The sequence below is a fragment of the Lactuca virosa genome, chromosome 1, assembly GCF_052849685.1.
Source record: "Lactuca virosa cultivar CGN04683 chromosome 1, Lactuca_virosa_CGN04683_v6, whole genome shotgun sequence".
NCBI lineage: Eukaryota > Viridiplantae > Streptophyta > Magnoliopsida > Asterales > Asteraceae > Lactuca > Lactuca virosa.
Genome location: NC_136426.1, coordinates 55,566,776 through 55,572,918, shown reverse-complemented (window position 1 = coordinate 55,572,918; position 6,143 = coordinate 55,566,776).

Below are 6,143 nucleotides of genomic sequence, written 5' to 3'. Positions count from 1 at the left end.
TCTTACCATTAGTAGGCCTCATTCACGAAGCCGGTCTATAAGGGGGGTATAAGGTTACTGCCTATAAAATGGCAGTTTAATGGGTGTCCACTCTCACTCACCGCTTCCTTGGCCGGTGGAGGGTCGTTAGCCGAACAGGTAGGACAAATACTATAATTCTCCCTTCATTATAAGTATAATGATAAATACTAAGTAACTAAACACTTATAAATTCCCAATCTTAGTTACTTAGGAAAATGTGAATAAGGTGCTAATCCATGAAATTACACTTTGCACTTTGTTTAAGCTGTTAGTGGAGCGTGTGTGGTTAACCTGCACACTAACCTGGACTTAACAAGGTAGGCAAAGGGTAACTTAATGTTTATCATAGTATCGTTGGAGCGTGTGTGGTTAACCGGCACATCGATTGAGGGGTACATATTAAGGGTACCAAGTATATTTGCATGGTTACTTCACACCTTGTTTTGTGATCCTCGGCATCCCAGTCACAAAACCTGAAGGGCACACTCGAGATTGAAACATGCCATTGAAAAGTTCAATGAATCTCAAAAGAATCTAGGAGTTTCGAAACCAATTGAAACCTAATAATACATTTCGTTTATCTTGGTGGAAATTGGTGAATCGTCATTCACCTACCTTCAAATATTTTATAGCTTGGATTACGGCATCCCTCTTCCAAGTTATAAAATAGTTTGTTGGGTTCTAGCCTTAATATATTATATTGGGTGTTATATTAAGGACTTAAATCAACTTTACGTGAATTTCTCCCATTGTTGATGTCTGGTTTAGACAACAATGATCTTCCCAAACCAAGCTTTCCTAATGAATATGACTTCCCGAGTTTGGCTCATGGAAGTCATACTTCTCTTCCTCCACCTCCTCCAATTATTCTCCGTAGCCCACAAGTTCAAGGTCACTCAAGCCCTAATGGCAAGCAAGGTCTATGTGTGATCACATCTTAGAGATGAAGTCACATATTGACAAGCCGGGAGAGTTGGGTGTCAAAGTCTTGAGAAAGTTGGATGTTCAATCACTTTCTAAGTCACATAGTGAGTTCCTTTGGGACTACTATGAAACAGACTATGACATGAACCTTAATGATCATATCTATTTGCTTGGTGCTGCTGAATCAGCAATGATTTGGAACGATAGTAAAGCAAATTTGATTAGAAGATCAACTTCCCAAAAACTTTATGGACAGTGACAATGGTGACACTGGAAATCTAGAAAAAGCATTCTCTTCCCAATGGAAAGGGATTGGCCATAGTCAACCCGGTTGACCAAATGGTAAAGAGAAAGGCTAAGTCTGAGATAGTCCCATTACCAAAGGGTCCATATGTTTATTTTGCCAAAGGAAGGGGCGTTGATTGCAAAGCTGCCAAATTTACCTAAGGATGTTAAAGTCAATAAGTTTGACTCTACATCAGGTAGAGCCCATTATCTAACTCTGTTAAGTTCTATTCTGAGATCCTCATTACATGATGTGACTGGGTCACATGTTGATGTTTTAAGAATCAAAGAATAGAGAGAAATCTTAAAGGAAGTATATGCTGATTCTGATCGCGAAGGTGGATTTCGATCGCATCAGAATTTTGAGCAGTTGCTTAAGAAGTTATGATATATTGCTAAGGAATAGATAACAACAATTTTCCATGTGGATTGTAAGGATAAGTTTTTCCGCAAAGTTTTAAAATAAAAGAAAATTGTTTAATTTTATTTATTTGAAGTATCCTTACAATGGCATTTGTGGAAAATTGTTGCTTATATGATTCCACTGACAGCAATATTGGAAAATGGATTTGATTCTTTCATTTGTGGTAGTGTCTAAATTTACCAAATCAGGAAAGTTCCTCATCACCCAAGTTTCAATTGGACCGAAACTTGGAATCATGCAAGTTGAATAGTATGATGAATGAGAACTTTCAAGTATTGGAAAATCAAGACTAATTACTTGTTCACATGGATGTGTGAGTCAAGTGAAGGACTAAAAGGATCGAGTACACATTCTTGAGCACTGGTCATGTCCACCACAAAGCTCGTTAAGACTATTTGATTTACTAAAGTTTAGTAAATATGGTTATACTTACAAGTTTAAGTATAATTCTGAAACATTGGAAAACTCTCAATGTATGGCAGAACAAATGGGAAGAATCAAATTAGGCAAAAAGATAAAAGTTTCTCAAATCTGAAAAGATGGGAGAGTACTTTAGTATCATGTTTGTGATCATCTTAATGATTTAGAAATCATATCACAATTAGTCCTCTAAAGGTCATCTTAGTGCATTCTTATGACTAAGAAGAGGAGTCATGAATTGTTGAAATGGTTAGATCAGGAAGATGAGTCATACTTCGTTCCAAAACAATTCTTAGAGTCATACTCCAAGATTGTAACTTGAGTGACATATCTTAAAGAAAGGTTTAAAACACTTGTCAAATGTAAGAGTAAAAGTGTCCTACTCTTGTGCATTTGAAATTGGTAAGTTGTGATGTTTTGGATAAAACAAAGACCAATTAAGGCCAATTGTGTGAAGTGTTTGTCTTGATAAAGAATCCGCACTATCTCTTGAATATTTGGCAAGATAGTCTTATATGTCAAGAGGATAGTGGGAGTCTTAAAGATCCTAAAAAGAATTTCAAGAACTAATCAAGAATAAAACCTGAGGTTCTTCACTAGCACACGACTTGAGGTTTATAACCTATCATGTTGACATATTATGTGCCCATTCCAGTTAAAGTTGGCTTTGCATAGGAGTTCTGAAAGTTCTCAATTGGTTGCATAACAACTTGGAAGCAATGGCAGGCCCTGTACTGCCAGGTGGCAAGAAGTTAAGATTGCATAAGTTCAGTCCATATGAGTTTGTATTTGTCATTATCCTTGTCTTATGACTATGGTTTTGACGATTCACATGGATAACAACACATACACCATAAAATCTAAGGGTCATAAGGTTTCTCTCCGATTCATGAAAATGATGGTGAGGAAACACTTCCACCAAGTAGATTTGAAGCAGATGGCAAAAGGTCTAAACAATTGAGACTATGATTACGGCATCCCTTTTCATAGTTCTGAAATTGTTTAGACACACATGCATGCTATCTAAGGAAAGGTGTATGATTTTGATAAAGTTTTATCAAAGCATCTCGTATCAGAAATCTGAACTTTGGTAAGAAAGTCAATAAAGTATTGATTTCTAGAAGTCCACCTGATTTATGAGTACATGTCAAAGCTAGTGGGAGCATAAGTGTTATTCTAATAATCATCATGTTAGTGGGAGCATGATAATTATTGTTAGTGTTGCAAGTTAGCAATGTTAATTATAGAAAACAAAAGTTTCAATTCGTGAGGCTGCAGGGATTGAAAAAGTTGTTTTGCTATAATTAAGGGAGAGGATATACTTCATTTCAGTTCTAAAGGCTTAGATTGAGACCTTAATCATCTTTTGTCAAGAATATATATATGAATTTCATGTTGGATTAGTTCAACTTAAGGAAATTCTATATATTGCGTTCTCAAAATTCGATTATGATTATGGCATCCCTCTTCATAGTCAAATTTTGAAAACATGGCAAATAAAAATATTGTAGCAAAAGACTGGTCTACAATCATGTCTTTATGTGAGACATCATGAATCGTGTACCATTTGCTTTGGGTACAGGATCGATTGCATGTGCTATAATATTTGTCATTTCTAAATTTTTCCAAATGCCCAGAGGCATTAAGAAGGGAAAAGGTCTAGAATTAGATATGACTAAAATGATTAAGCAATTGTCGAGGACAATCTGAGGTTTACCAAAGATTGGTTGCTCAGGGACAGTTGGAAGTATAGTGCTAATTTTGGAAGGACCATATTGACATATTCTGAAAAGAGGCATCTCTTATTCAGAAGTGATAGTCAAAATGAGAATATGGAGTTGTCTCCATAGGTGGAAGTTATCTGTGTAAGACTAGAAAACTTAATGCAAGAAGCATGTCCAAAGCAATGTACTTTGAATATGAGACTTAGTTTCCATGGAGTTGATCTCCATTGGAATACCTTATAATGACTGTTGACAAGTCTTTGTGACTTTGTATATATTCATTACAGGAGGGTCAGTGCATATAAGTTTAAAATCTAAACAAATTTCGATAAATGATAGGAATTTGAAATTCTCACATTTTTCGATAAGGATTTGGGAGTGTGGAATTAGAATCATTGAAATTATGTTCAATTGGTTTATTTCACAAAGTAAGGATCATAGACAAACATAGAGTGCATACTTGGTGTATGGCAAAGCTATTGTTTAAGAAAAACATAGTGTACATGCTTGGAGCATGGGACAACTAGTGTTTTTAATTCAAGTATAAAGTTGATAAAACCAAAACAATGAATAATGAGTAATCAGTATGGTGATAAATAAAAGTGTTTATTTTTATTCATAGGGTTTGATACCATATTTGATTTATTTATTCTTGTGTTTCACTTTGCATGTTTTGACTTCCAGAATAACTAAGTCGCTCTTCCTGAATGACTAAGTTATTCAAACCATCCACAGTCGGTCATATGTTGGAAGTAGATATGAATCAAGACTGTCATGGGTTGGCTTGTAGAGGTCCAAGTTGGTGGACAAAGTGGTGCTACAACACTCATGAGTGCTCATAAGTTCTGAGTATTGGATTCAACCCGCGCTCATTTGAATCACTTCATGGATTTTATCACGAGTGATCATGAGACGATAATATCGTATATTCTTCAAACCTAGAGATATGAGTTGTTACTATGAGTTGATAGTACATTGATTGCATGAAAACGCATTGGTAACTCGATGTTATAAAACGTGCCTTTGTGTATGATTCAACAAGTAGTAGAACAAGCCATATGAGTCGAAGTTTATCCATTCCTTTTACCTTCGGGATAAAAGCGATATCTGTGGGCCCCTCGATGATTTAGCGATGACACATGTGAGTGCTTGGCCAAGCCAGGACTGATTTTATTTGTTCAATCAGTCAGTCATCATAAATCGAAAATCGGGAAACAACAAATGGACAGAGAGAATGATTATAATCCATGTCTCAGTCAATATGATATCTAGAATGGAGGAATATATGATCCCTTATCTAATGGACAAGTCATTGACAAGGTCAGAGTTCGACAGCGGCTTTAAGAGCTTGCCAGTTAGGTTTTGAAGTCATACTCAATAATAGTTTTAGACTTATCCAAGTGGGAGACTGTTGGATTAATGTCTAAGTCCATAACTATATTTGGTATGTACTTGACCCGACCCGGCATGGTCCATTTGGGTGGCACTTCACCGGCACAATTTATATGGATAGTCTTTTGAGAATAGTATATTTATGATTTATATTAATATATTATAAGTTCTAATATATTAATATGGAATCATATTATTTAGAACAAATTACTGAAATAGACCCTGTGGTTTAGTTAAAATTACGTGTTTGGTCCCTAACTTTTGTTTTGCACTCGGACCATCCTTACTGTTTGATTTTGTTGCGTTGTTGGTCCCTCGTAAACATAAAAAGACTATAATACCCTTTATATTTTCTTTTTTCTTTTTTTGTTATTATTTATTAATTAAAAGATGTATTAATAATAGGTCCCACCATTAATACCACATGTCAATGCCAGAATCACCTACTACCATCAGAAACCCACCTGCCACCGGAAACTACTCTCGGTGGCCGCCAGCCACCACCTACCCATCCCTCCCTCAACACCTCCGGTAACCACCACTTCGTGACAGTGTTTATAGACATATGAACCCACTCCCATCACTAAAACCTGGAACTAAAACCTGGAAGCCACCAATCACCACCGTCACCACCCACCTATTCTGACACCACCACCACCCACCTATTTCGGCAACACCTCCACTTGTGTATTCGGTCCGCCCACGTCATCAATTTCATCAGGTGACACCCACCCCATTTACCTCCAACAACCACCATGTTCACCTTCAATAATAACCGTCATTCACTTTCTGCAACCACAATCGATCACCACCTGGACCAAATCAAAATATAACCAAAACTGAGATCAAATCCTAAGCAAAGTCAAAATCTCGATGATGAAATCCATAATCTAAACTGAAATCAAAACGAAAATCAAAGCCTAAAACATAAAACTTAACCTGAAATCGATGAT